The sequence below is a fragment of the Lathyrus oleraceus genome, chromosome 1 (assembly GCF_024323335.1).
Source record: "Lathyrus oleraceus cultivar Zhongwan6 chromosome 1, CAAS_Psat_ZW6_1.0, whole genome shotgun sequence".
NCBI lineage: Eukaryota > Viridiplantae > Streptophyta > Magnoliopsida > Fabales > Fabaceae > Lathyrus > Lathyrus oleraceus.
The window spans coordinates 367,571,046-367,585,858 of record NC_066579.1 but is presented as its reverse complement, the minus strand read 5'-3'; the positions used below and the strand labels follow the sequence as shown (position 1 = coordinate 367,585,858).

The 14,813-nt window shown below is 40.2% G+C and overlaps 1 pseudogene; it reads left to right on the top strand.

Moving 5' to 3' along the window:
- The first annotated feature begins 13,325 nt into the window (after nt 1-13,325).
- LOC127116662 (uncharacterized) lies at nt 13,326-13,425 on the top strand (annotated as a pseudogene).
- The last annotated feature ends 1,388 nt before the right edge of the window (nt 13,426-14,813 follow it).

Below are 14,813 nucleotides of genomic sequence, written 5' to 3'. Positions count from 1 at the left end.
AACGTGCATTTTATTGATTTGAAAAGTGTGTGGCTCAAATTGAGCAATGCAAAGGAAGCAATTCCTGAAAAGAGGTAATTGCGCTCAAAAGGAAAAATCTATCCTAATGGCAATGTGAAACCCGTGATCTCATCGAGTTCCAACTCGGTTACACCCCATATGTCCTCAGACTCTCCATGCTTTCTGCTTTCTGAACAAGACGATTCCAACCGATCCCTACCGGGTATTATCCGTGATGCTTTAACCAAAGCGCAAACGATCATGCTAGACGCAGTTGTTCGTTTCAATCCCTCTTTTGCCTGGACCGCCCTTTCGGGTTTTCAGTCCACCGGGATACCCATTTTTGCCCAAGTCGCCTTCTCAGGTTTTCGACTTGCCGGGTGTACATTTTTCATTCTATATCCCTAATTTTTGCCCGAACCTTTCTTTCTGTTTTTGGTTCGCCGGGATGCCCATTTTTGCCTGGACTATTTTGTTTATTTCGTCCAGCGGGTCAATTTACACGAAGTATTTTTTAACTGCGTCCGCATTCACAGGGGATGGAAAATCCTCGCCATCCATGGTTGTTAACAACAAGGCTCCACCAGAGAAAACCTTCTTGACCACGAATGGACCTTCATAATTCGGTGTCCATTTGCCCCTTCGATCGTTTTGAGGAGGAAGGATCCTTTTCAACACCATATCTCCTACGTGATATACCCGAGGTCGCACCTTCTTGTCAAAAGCACGCTTCATCCTCTGCTGATACAACTGCCCATGACAGATGGCTACTAGCCTCTTTTCCTCAATTAGGCTCAACTCTTCATACCGGGTCCTTACCCATTCAGCCTCTTGCAACTTCACGTCCATCAGGACTCTCAAAGAGGGAATCTGAACCTCAACGGGTAATACCGCTTCCATCCCATATACCAATGAGAAAGGAGTTGCCCCAGTAGATGGGCGCATCGACGTTCGATACCCAGGATACAAGCTTCCTACTCAATCACACCATCGGTGCATTCGAATGTTATCTGGGCAACAAAAGCTCCTTCACCTTAACCTCCCCATCAGACATCAGAATCCGTTCGGATTTGGGTCAGGCCCCTCCTCCGGGATCGGTTACTCTCAATCTTCCGATTAGAGCACCTCGAGATGTCCTCATCAGGGAACTCAAACTTCATCGGTTGATAATCCTCCAAGGGTTGTTGGGCAAGGTAATCAGACAGTACACTCCCCGATTGCTTTCTGAGAGTGTCACAAATCAGTCAACATTCTTTCGCCTTTTCACAACCCGTCCGGTCGATGCTGGATTCTCAAACCCATACTTGATCGGATCCATCTCGGAAATCCACAAAGTGGTATGAACCAGCATAAACTGTCTCAGTCGGCGAGCAGCCTATGCCAAAGTACAGCAAGTTTTCTCGAACAGTGAATGTATTGTTTCACAGTCGACAAACTTTTTGCTAAGGTAAATTGCATGCTCTTTTCGACAAGACGCGTCATGCTGACCCAATACACCTCGTAGACCCCTTGAAGGCCGTCAAATACCAGATTAACAATTGTTCCTTCCGCAGGAGGCATCAGAATCAGAGGTTCCTGCAACTTTTCTTTTATTTTTCAATGCCCCTTGGCAATCATTATTTCACCTGACCGTTTGATCTTTCTTCATCTTGAATATAGGTTCGCACGTGACTGTCAGGTGAGATGTGAACCATGACAGGTAGTTCAATCTATCTATGAAACCACGAACCTCTCTTTTTCTTTCTCGGTTCAGGCGTTTCTCTTATTGTTCTTTTTTTTTTTTTTTTTTTTTTTTTTTTTTTTGCAGGATCAACCTCGATTCCTCTCGGACACTTATAATGAACCCCAACGATTTACCGGCCCCACACTCTGATAGTGCACTGATTCGAATTCAACCTCAGTTTGAATCATTTCAACTGGTCAAACGACTTGCCCCAGTCTGCCAGATGCCCCTCTCCTGTTTGGGACTTTGCTATCATGTCATAGCATAGCATTCAACTTCATGATGAATCATATCATGAAACAAAGTCACCATGGCTCTCTGATACAGGCACTGGCGTTCTGCTCCTCTAGAGGACAGTCTTCTCTCCATGGCAGCTTGTGCGCAATGACACCAGTATCCGCCCTGGCATATCCTGACATGACCAGGTAAAAGTATCCACATGCTCTTTCAACAAGGCTACTGATCGCTCGACTGGGTGAGTCGAGAATGGGATACAAACTGCAAGTGCACAGTTCTATCGCGTAGTTTTAAAAGATATCGATCCCACAGGGACTTATGAATCGATGTACCGTTATCTAAAGTTACTACGTAAATCTAAGGTGAAAATGTTTGATTGTTTGGGGAAAAACTAAGAGCTAAACTAATATCTAGATTAAATATCAATAAAACGGATATCGGTATGTAGTTCGTCAAAACTAGGGAGTCAATTCCTTGTCGGTCTCTCGGTTTTAAAATAAATCGTTTCGATTAACTTTATTGGTTAAAGGTTTTATCTCAAACTCTCGCTCTGTTGAAGAAACCATGATCTTATATTAATGTAGCTGTCACTTATAATTAAGTCAAAAATCATATTTTGAAAACAATAAAGTTGCAGAAACTCTTTTTAAGAAAATACTGACCGTTTTAAACACCCTTATCTCAAACTCTCGCTCTGTTGACTTAGGTTATACAATTAAATCTAAATGCTTAACTCTCGTCCTCACATTCAATCTTTAAAAATACTTTTTGGAAAAAGGTCAGAATTTAATTAATTCTAAAACTTGCTCTCGCCCTGAGATAGACTTAATGACTAACTTACACTGTCCAGTTAAAACCTCAAACTCTCGCTCTGTTGGTTTCAACTTCTTTATGTCTTTTACTTTTGTAAAAAATCTTGTTATTAAACCTGTAAGTTAAGACCATAAAAAGATTGATTCTAATTTTAAGTTTGAATAGACCGACTCAGTCTTAACCCCTTTTTCTGCTTACTTTACATACCGATACCTAGGCGAATTAGCCAGACATGCTAACTAAATAATAATTATTATCATGCATACACAGACTCATTTCAGGCAGGCAATGTAAATAAACAATAGAGTAAAACATTAAATATTAAATAACAATTAGAGAACCTGAATGCGTAATACAAAGGTCTTGAACACTCCTCCACAAGCCGGTAGGATTTGTTCTTCGATTCTTCAATTAAACAGTAAATTAAATCAAGGAAATAAAAAAAACTCGAATATAACGTAAGGTTAAATCCGGTATAAAGTTGCACAGTAGTTTCCGGTGTAGAAACTACTACGCGAAAAATATCTAAAAATTAAAAACGGGAAAGGTAAATTTGCAAGGGAAGAAGAAAATAAAACTTGCAAAATAAACAAATAAAATAAACAATATTAATTCTGCTGGAAAAAGAAAAATAAGCAAAAGCTTGAACAGAAAATCGGCAGAGCTTCGGTGTGTGTAAGCGGCAAAGGGAGGAGAGCAAACGAGAGGGATTAGGGTAGCTATTTATAGTAGTGCTACTAACTGCCTTTTTCTTCTTTTCCACGAGTCTTCAGCGTGCTAAATTCACGGCTTGGGAATAGGACACGAAGTCCTCAACGTTACTTCCATTCCTCTGAGAGCGTAACTTGCGCCAAAAAGCTAGTGGACTGGTGTGACGCTCGTCACACCATGTGTGACGTCCGTCACAAGGCTACTTCGCGTGACGCTCGTCACGCGTCCTGTGACGTCCGTCACAGGCACAGCATTGGTGACTTGTGCGCTTTGGGCTGGGCTTTGGCCTTTGGTTCCTTTTCTCTCCTTTTTGTTCCTTTTTACACCTCCTTTTCTTCCCTTTTTCACTTTTGCTTCAAAATGGGTACCTGATATAAATAGAAGAGGAATACTGCATAATATCTGATAAAATGAGATGAACTAGCGTAAATGATAAAATAATTTAATTGAATTAAGTCTTAAAAAGCGATATAATTTCGTGTTATCAAACTCCCCCATACTTAAATCTTTGCTTGTCCTCAAGCAAAATTCAGTATAGAACTTGTTAAAAGTTTTAGCCTGATGAAATTTTAAAGCACACATCGATTCGTACTAGGTCGCCAATGGATTTTTGTTTAGGAGGATTTTTGAGTTTAATCTTGACATCAACAACTACCGTTACAACTTAGATAACCCTACCTTATGCCAATCAGTTCAAGTACCCTATGATAGCTATCCTGGTTCCTTTAGTCTTATTTTACCCGTTTTCATTCTAGCGAAATCACATTAAGCCCTTTATCTTTTCGCGCACATAGTGGAGTAACCGGTTAGTGATTATGATCCGCATTTAGCTAGAAGTTCTGGTACATAAGTCGGATAACTTCATTATTCAGTCCATTGCAAATTGCGGGGGATCGAACCGTAGTCCGCCCTACCAAGTTCAGTACCAGATTCCTACTGAACCAATTCATAATGGATCTTTCGTATTGTGCTTTTACATGATCTGCAACCTTTAGATTAAATGATCCGGTAAGGATCACCTAATTTGATTAGTGCATTTCTTGATATATTTATGTATCTCAGGTTACTTTGGGGATCATTCACTTATATTCATCGGCTCTCCACGTAGTTTGCTATTAAGATGGTGCTGACTTCTGTATAAACTACTTGGGGTTACCATAGAACTAAAAGTTCAAGGAGTTCGGTATAATAGGTACTTATCCTGATCTAACATATTGAGGTTCTCAGAGCGTTGTTATGGTAATGATTTTGTTTTGATTTCACTCAAATTTTATAAAGTAAGCAACCTTTATACTTATTGGGTGTGTTAAAATTTTTGTTATGGCTCAAGAAAGTTGAGGGAAATAGATAATAGAAAATTTTTCACATTCAGGACTTAACTTAAAAAAATATTTTTTTTTTTTTTTTTTTTTTATAGGGAAATAACAATGAAAAGGGAGAGTACATACTTGAAACAAAGATGAGAATGGAAAGACTAATTTCCCCCCCATACTTGAACTAAACATTGTCCTCGATGTTTTAAGGGAAAGAAATACAAGATGGAAAGGAAAAAGAAAATAACAACTAAGGCTGCCTTCCACCTCTGGTTCTTGGTCCTGGTGATCTTTGACGTATGTCTAAGCTGTCGAATCTGCTAAACAACTCAGTAAACCGCTGGTCGGTTATGGCATTCCGAGCATCCTGTTGCTGTTGCATTTGACGCATCATCTGCATCATCTCTGTATTCTGTGCCTGCATTCCATCGATAGCATCCATAATGTCATCGTTGGTCGCAGGCCTTCGTCGTCGACGACGTTGGGAGGATGGGCCGGCTGCATTACTGGAAGGGTTTAGCGGGACTGATTGTTGTGTTGGCGGATGATCACCTTGTTCCATTTCTGCAAACTCATCTGTTTGCTGGTTTGTTTGTGAAGGCTCGGTGGTTTCAGGAGCGCTAAGATCGTAAAGGTGGCGGTCCGGGTTTGTGACATCCGTTAGGGTGGTATTGGGTAGCACAACACTTGGGACAGCTTGGTTGTTCACCATAAGATAATAGCCTCCGCCTACTCTGTTTTTAATCAGGCGGCTGGAGCGGCAATAGCTGATATCCATAGACAGGGGAGGTAGGGATTCTAAAGTTTGGAGTTTATCCCCTAGGTTCAGGCCAAGTGCTATGGAGGTTATTAATCCACCAATTATGAATGGTTGCCGGCCTCTAGCACATAAGGTGCGGATATGATGAAAGAGAAAAGAGGCGGCGTTTACCTTAGTATCCGATTCGAAAACGCACTGGAGGAAAAAGAGTTCTTTTGAGTTGACCTTACTGTTGTTTGGTCTTCCAAAGAGTGTGTTTTGCAGGATACGGAGAAAATAACGGATGGTGGGGTTATGGATGTGGGAGAGAAGGAGTTCTTCCCAGTTGTAGGTATTTATACCGGAAATTTTCTTAAAAAGGTCGAAAACTAGAACTGTGTTCCAGTTTGAGGTTGGAGGGATTCTGGCATGGAGCAGACCTTCTGTGGGAAAATGTAGCATGGCACTCAATTGGCGTTGGGTTAGAGAGTACTCGGTGTTAAACATACGGAAGGTTGCCGTACCGGTTAGAAATTCACCTTCACCGGCGGGAGTGGTGTAGTCGTAAGAACTTAGGAATTCTAAGGTTAGGGAAGGATAGGTGGGTTGGTTATGGGTGCAAAGGAAGGTTAAATCGGCTTTACGGAGCATCCACTCGATACCTTGGAGTAAGCCCAATTGTTGTAAACAAGTTAAATCGGGGTACCTGGTGGAAGCGACGCCTCGCTGTTGGAAGCGCTCGAATTGCTCCTGCTGATAGTTGTCATCTCCGGATCGGAAGATGATATTTCCGAAATTTTGATTTCCCGCCATTGTGATGAATTTTTGAAGTGATGATTTGGAAAGGAAAAGAAGTGTGTTTGATATGAGAGATTTGTTTTGTGGTGAATGAAGGGAGTTTTGGTAGGTATTTATAGGAGAAGGATTGGAAGGTAGAAAGAAAAAGTGGTTGAAAAGTAATTAAGTGTGGTAAATGAAAAATGAATGGGGAATGTAAAAAGGTAGGGGTGTAACGTTCGTCTCCAACGGCTCCCTAACGTTCACATGTCTGAGAGGCGTTACGCTCGTCACAAGGCTGTGACGCTCGTAACAGGCACTAAGTGTGCCGTCCGTTATGGGTGGTGTGACGCTCGTCACACTTCCTTTTTGGAAAGGCTTAGTAGCGCTTCACAGAATCACTTTGGTAGCGTATTTTAATGTTTTATTTAGCTTATGGTTATTTTTAGTCTGCAATTTTAATGCACTGTGCACGTTACTTGCTTTGTATGATAATAATAGGTAACAACAGTAGAACGTAACAGGCATTTGCATAATAAAATTAACTAAACAGCTTCAATAAAAAGGAGATCATAATGTATTACAGGAAGGGAAAATAATGAAATGAAATAGAAATAATCATGAATTCAAACAACATTAATGAAAAAATCTAGCCTAAAACTAAATAACTTAGAAAGGAAAAATAACTAAATTCCATCTATCTTCGGATCTCTGGCCGGAGGAGTAAAAGAGTTAACATGATGCCGTAACATACGTAACTGACTTGCCGTGCTGCTCATGTGTTCTAGGACTGCAAGTCTCAAGCTGTGGAAATCTTCCCTGAGGGCGTTTTGTTCTGACATCAAAGCTTCAATGACGGTTTTAATATCTGTTCCTGGCATATGATGTCGGAGATCAGGCATGGCTGATTCTTCGGTCAGGACAGGCTGAGGAGGAGGATCAATATCATGGTAGCCGGATGGAGTCTGAGGGTCAGATTCAGCAAGAGAGATATGGTCAACATAGTGCTCATAGTCATCACAAATCTCATAATCCTGGATGGATTCAGTGGATCCATCAGGAGTTGGGGTTTCATTCAGGTTATAGAGCCAGTTCCTTTGGTTATGAACACTAGTCCTAGGATCGGGCATGGTGAATAGGCAGAGAACCTGGTTATCAATAACAAGCTCAAACTCATCAGACCCTATGTTTGCTATAAACATAGTGTTGAAGAGGAAAGGTATACTCATAGTGGTAATGCCACAAAAAGGGTTCAGGTCAAGCATAGGCTGACGTAATCCAATAGCATTACCTATCATAGTTATCAGGCCGCCTATTCTAATGGGTGCTCTCTCATCCTGGATAAGGTGGTCCAAATTAGCTAACATAAAAGTAGCACCGTTTACTGGACGGTTCTGGGAAGCACAAAATATGATGAAGAGTTCATCACGTGAAACTGAAGTACTATTTGGCTTCTTCCCAAATAAAGTGTGGGTCAGGATCTTATGGAAATAGCGAAAAGCCGGGTTATGTATGTTTCCAGAGAGAAACTCATGTTCTTCGGGCTCATCATTTCCAGTCAGCTTACCCCAAAAGTGTTCAAGCTCTCTATATTCAAAAAGTTCTTCCTGGCTTATAGTGAATGTATCAAAGGAGGTAGGAAAACTCAAAAGGTTGGTGAAGTCTCTAATATTAAATTGGTACTCCATATTGAACATTCTGAACTGGATAAAACCTCTGGTAATTCCTTTTCCATGGCTGGGTAGATAGATTAATGAACTAAGGAATTCTAGTGTGAGCCTCCGGTAGGTGGTGAAATGTCTCAGGATAGGGGAGGTCTCCCATCCTATCTGATTCAGCAAAAACAGGACACTCTGTCTCAGTCCAAGGGCAGTCATAGCCCAATCATCAGCATATAAACTAGGTAGCATCTCTCTAGTGGCTAGTTCTTCAAACCTTCGTTTCTGAGCCATTCCTCTGAACTTGATACCCATACGGTCAAAATGTCCCATCTGGTTAGTGTTAACTAGAGAAAAGAAAACATGAGTTTAAGTCAGGATTTGGCCAAATGCCGAAAGAAGAAAAGAATTATTATTATTATATGGATATATATTTTTTTTCTTTTTGAATAAATCAATAATGAATACTAAATAGAAATTAAAAGAATAATTAAGAGAAAAATAGAGAAATGATAATAATAATAGAATAATAAAATAACAGATTAATTTGTGGGTTGTCTCCCACTAAGCGCTTTGTTTAAATGTCGCAAGCTCGACAAAGAGATTGTTAAATATTGTCTATGAGTCCTGGGGGCGTTTCGTCTAAGTGTAGAATTTGCGAATCCACGTTGGTTTCCGCATAGTGATAATGTTTCAGACGCTGCCCGTTTACGGTGAACGGTTCTGTAGATTGTCCTTTTATTTCTACCGCTCCACTGGGAAAGATTTTAGTGATGTGAAAAGGTCCTGACCATCTGGATCGTAGTTTTCCCGGGAATAATTTTAGTCTGGAGTTAAATAAGAGTACTGCGTCGCCTTGCTTGAAGATTTTCCTTGATATACGCTTATCATGCCATTGTTTTGTTCTTTCTTTATAGATTTTGGCATTTTCATAGGCGTCTCTTCTGAGTTCCTCTAATTCGTTTATGTCAAGGATTCTCTTTTCACCGGCGGCTTTATAATTCAAATTTAAATTTCTAATAGCCCAATAGGCTTTGTGTTCTAATTCTACCGGGAGGTGACAGGATTTTCCATAAATGAGCTTAAATGGGGTCGTCCCTATGGGAGTTTTATAAGCAGTTCGGTATGCCCATAAAGCTTCTGGTAATTTCAATGACCAATCTTTCCTTGAAGTGGCGACCGTTTTTTCTAGTATTTGCTTGATTTCTCTGTTAGATACTTCCACTTGTCCACTGGTTTGAGGGTGGTAAGGTGTTGCTATCCTATGTCTCACTCCATATTTAAGTAGTAGTTTTTCGAGTACCTTGGATATAAAGTGCGATCCACCATCACTGACTACTATCCTTGGGATGCCAAATCTCGGAAATATTATATTTTTAAAGAGTCTAGTTACTACTCGGGTGTCATTAGTTGGGGAAGCTATAGCTTCGATCCACTTTGATACGTAGTCAACCGCCACGAGTATGTATTTGTTACCGAAAGAGGATGGAAACGGTCCCATGAAGTCTATTCCCCATACGTCAAAAATCTCTACTTCCAAAATACCATTTTGTGGCATCTCGTCACGTCTAGATATGTTTCCCGTGCGTTGACATCTGTCACACTCCTTAATAGCCGCATGTACGTCCTTCCATATAGTTGGCCAATAAAAGCCAGCTTGTAGGATTTTAGAGCAGGTCTTGGATGTACTTGTGTGTCCACCATAAGGCGCGGAGTGACAGTGTTGGATTATATTTTCTACCTCTTCTTCGGGTACACATCGACGGAAAATACCATCGGGACCTCTTTTGAAAAGTAAGGGATCATCCCAGTAATAGTGTTTTATGTCGTGGAAGAATCTTTTCTTCTGCTGGTAAGATAAAGTAGGTGGAACTATTCCGGCAGCTAAATAATTGACTAGATCAGCGTACCATGGTATGACAGATATAGCTAAGGTGGTTTCTATTTGCATGTCGGAGTTGTTCTCTTCCAAAGTAGCTATGAGTTTGTCATACGAGAAATCATCATTAATGGATGTTCTTTCTGGTTCAAGGTTCTCAAGTCTAGAGAGGTGGTCTGCTACTACGTTCTCAGTTCCTTTCTTGTCCTTGATTTCTAAGTCGAATTCTTGTAGTAACAAGATCCACCTTAGGAGTCTAGGTTTAGCATCCTTTTTTGTTAGAAGGTACCTGATAGCAGCGTGATCAGTGTAAACTATTATTTTGGCTCCTACCAAGTAAGAACGAAATTTATCTAGCGCAAATACCACTGCTAGGAGTTCTTTCTCGGTTGTGGCATAATTCATCTGTGCTTCATCCAGGGTTCTGCTAGCGTAATATATAACATGAAGCTTTTTATCCTTTCTTTGTCCTAAAACAGCACCTACAGCATAATCACTGGCATCGCACATTATTTCGAATGGTTCATTCCAGTCTGGTGTCTGCATAATGGGTGCGGAGATCAATGCTTGTTTAAGAGTTCGAAATGCTTTTAAACAGTTATCGTCGAATATGAATTCGGCATCTTTCATCAACAGTCCGGTTAAGGGTTTAGTTATCTTAGAGAAGTCTTTGATGAATCGTCGGTAGAAACCGGCGTGTCCTAAAAAGCTTCGTACTTCTCTCACGGTTCTTGGGGGTTGAAGATTTTCGATTACCTCTATTTTGGCTTTGTCTACTTCAATTCCTCTGTTCGAGATGATGTGTCCTAAAACAATGCCTTCTTGTACCATAAAGTGGCACTTTTCCCAATTAGGTACTAAATTTACTTTTACACATCGTTCAAGAACTCTTTCCAGGTTTTCAAGGCATTCTTCGAAACTTTGTCCGTATACAGAAAAGTCATCCATGAATACTTCCATGATGTTTTCGAGAAAGTCGGCGAAAATTGCCATCATGCATCTTTGAAAAGTGGCAGGGGCATTACACAGACCAAACGGCATTCGTCTATACGCGAAGGTACCAAAAGGGCATGTGAATGTTGTCTTTTCTTGGTCATCAGGGTGAATTGGTATTTGAAAGAAGCCTGAATAACCGTCTAAATAACAGAAATGTGAATGTTTTGCTAATCGTTCTAACATTTGGTCAATGAATGGTAAAGGGAAATGATCTTTTCGGGTTGCTTTGTTTAGTTTCCTATAATCAATGCACATTCTCCATCCCGATTCGATTCGTTTAGTTATAGTTTCTCCTTTTTCGTTTTCAATAACGGTTATGCCTCCTTTCTTTGGTACAACGTGTACAGGACTAACCCATTTGCTATCAGATATAGGATATATAATACCTGCTTCTAATAACTTGGTTATTTCTTTCTTTACTACCTCACTTAGGATCGGATTTAGTCTTCTCTGGTGTTCCCTAGAGGTTTTACCGTCTTCTTCTAACATGATGCGGTGCATACAAATAGAAGGGCTTATTCCTTTAAGATCGGTTATGTGGTATCCTAGTGCGGTTGGATATTTTCTTAAGATATGTAGGAGTTTTTCTGTTTCGAGTCTTCCTAGATCTGCATTGACTATCACAGGTCGTTTAAGTTCTAAGTCTAGGAATTCATATCTCAGATTTTTGGGAAGTGTTTTCAAATCAGGAGTTGGTTTGTTAAGACACTGCGTAGGATCTGGTGTTACTGCTAAGCATTGTTTAGATTTGTCTTCTAAAAGATAGTCTGATGATTTGTCTTCTCCTGACTCTGCTTCTTTTATGCATTCATCGATGATATCCATGAAGTAACATGTATCTTCTATTGCAGGTGCTTTCAAGAATTGGGAAAGAATGAATTCAATTTTCTCTTCACCTACTTCGAAGGTGAGTCTTCCTCGTTTTACGTCTATGATTGCACCGGCAGTTGCTAAGAATGGTCTTCCTAGTATAATAGGTGTAGTATCATCTTCTCTAATGTCCATAATTGTGAAGTCAGTGGGAATGTAAAACTGACCTATGCGTACGGGAACGTTTTCAAGGATTCCTACAGGATATTTGATGGAACGATCCGCTAGTTGTACAGACATCTTGGTCGGTCTTAATTCTCCCATTTCCAGTCTCTTACATATGGATAAAGGCATAACGCTAATTCCGGCTCCTAAATCGCATAAGGCTTTGTCGATGACAAATTTTCCTATGTGACAGGGTATAGAGAAGCTACCTGGATCCTTGAGTTTAGGAGGCATGTTTTGGATTATAGCGCTACATTCGGCAGGGAGTGTAACAGTTTCGCTATCCTCAAGTTTCCTCTTATTAGAAAGAATTTCTTTTAAGAATTTAGCATATGAGGGCATCTGCGTAATAGCTTCGGTAAACGGAATTGTAACGTTTAATTGTTTAAGGAGATCAACAAATTTTCTAAATTGACCTACATCTTTGGTTTTAACAAGCCTTTGAGGGTAAGGTATAGGTGGTTTGTAAGGTGGTGGAGGTACATAAGGTTCCTTCTTTTCTAGGGTTTCCTTATTACTCTCTTCCTTTTCCTTAGGTTCACTTTCCTCAGTGGATTTCTCAGGGTTTTGGTTCTCTATCCTTGGATCAGACGGTCCTTCTACTTCCGTTCCACTTCTTAATATAATTGCATGAGCTTGGCTTCTCGGATTAGGTTGGGGCTGTCCAGGGAATGTACCAGTTGGTGCAGCAGTAGGTGCTTGTTGTTGAGCCACTTGAGATATTTGTGTTTCTAACATTTTGTTATGGGTAGCCAAGGCATCTACTTTGCTTGCGAGTTGTTTAAGTTGTTCGCCAGTGTGTATGTTCTGGTTTAAGAAATCTTTATTGGTTTGTTGTTGGGAAGCTATAAAGTTTTCCATCATGATTTCCAAGTTGGATTTTCTAGGGGTATTATTGTTAGGATTTGGTTTCTGATATCCCGGAGGTATAGATGGGGTTTGATTCGGAGACTGTCCGGGTGCGTATAAAGCATTATTACTCTTATATGAAAAGTTTGGATGGTTCTTCCAATTTGGGTTATAGGTATTCGAATAGGGGCTTCCTTGAGCATAGTTTACCTGCTCTGTTTGGATTCCAGTCAAGAGTTGACATTCCGCAGGAGTGTGGCCTTGGATTCCACAGACCTCGCAATTCTGAGTTATAGCAACCACGGCGGTTGGTGGTGATACGTTTAAACTTTCAATTTTCTGGACCAAAGCATCCACTTTTGCATTAACGTGATCAAGGTTACTTATCTCGTACATGCCAGTTTTCGGTTGAGGTTTTTCCACTGTTGTTCGTTCGGTTCCCCACTGATAGTGGTTTTGGGCCATGCTCTCGATAAGCTGGTAAGCGTCAGCATAAGGTTTGTTCATTAGTGCACCACCTGCAGCGGCGTCTATTGTTAACCTTGTATTGTATAAGAGACCATTATAAAATGTGTGAATTACTAACCAGTCTTCCAAACCATGGTATGGGCAAAGTCTCATCATGTCTTTGTATCTTTCCCATGCTTCGAAAAGAGACTCGTTGTCTTTCTGTTTAAATCCGTTTATCTGGGCCCTTAACATAGCTGTTTTGCTTGGCGGAAAATATCGGGCAAGAAAAACTTTCTTCAACTCGTTCCATGTGGTGACTGAGTTGGAAGGGAGAGATTGAAGCCATCTTCTAGCGCTATCTCTTAATGAGAAAGGAAAAAGACGAAGTCGAATTGCCTCTGAAGTGACACCATTAGCTTTAACAGTATCAGCATATTGAACAAATACGGATAAATGAAGGTTTGGATCCTCGGTAAGATTTCCAGAGAATTGGTTCTGTTGCACAGCCTGCAACAGCGAAGGTTTAAGTTCAAAGTTGTTTGCTTCGATTGCGGGCGGAGCAATACTTGAATGCGGTTCATCTTGCGATGGAGCGGCGTAATCTCTAAGAGCACGAGCTGGTTCTGCCATCTCGGTTAAAGAAGGAAAAATGTTTTTGATATCAGGAAGGTTTATAGGAGGGAGATTGTTTTCAGCACGATATTCCCGAATTCGTCGTAAGACTCGGAGATATAGTTCGATATCGTTGATTCGTAAATAGAGCGGTTCGCCTTGAGAGCGAGTGCGTGGCATACAAATCAACGAAAGAAAGAATAGAAGGAAAAAGAAACCTTAGTCTCTACAGCGTAACGGAAGAGTTACGATATCGATTGAATAAAAGTCCCCGGCAACGGCGCCAAAAACTTGATCGCTCGACTGGGTGAGTCGAGAATGGGATACAAACTGCAAGTGCACAGTTCTATCGCGTAGTTTTAAAAGATATCGATCCCACAGGGACTTATGAATCGATGTACCGTTATCTAAAGTTACTACGTAAATCTAAGGTGAAAATGTTTGATTGTTTGGGGAAAAACTAAGAGCTAAACTAATATCTAGATTAAATATCAATAAAACGGATATCGGTATGTAGTTCGTCAAAACTAGGGAGTCAATTCCTTGTCGGTCTCTCGGTTTTAAAATAAATCGTTTCGATTAACTTTATTGGTTAAAGGTTTTATCTCAAACTCTCGCTCTGTTGAAGAAACCATGATCTTATATTAATGTAGCTGTCACTTATAATTAAGTCAAAAATCATATTTTGAAAACAATAAAGTTGCAGAAACTCTTTTTAAGAAAATACTGACCGTTTTAAACACCCTTATCTCAAACTCTCGCTCTGTTGACTTAGGTTATACAATTAAATCTAAATGCTTAACTCTCGTCCTCACATTCAATCTTTAAAAATACTTTTTGGAAAAAGGTCAGAATTTAATTAATTCTAAAACTTGCTCTCGCCCTGAGATAGACTTAATGACTAACTTACACTGTCCAGTTAAAACCTCAAACTCTCGCTCTGTTGGTTTCAACTTCTTTATGTCTTTTACTTTTGTAAAAAATCTTGTTATTAAACCTGTAAGTTAAGACCATAAAAAGA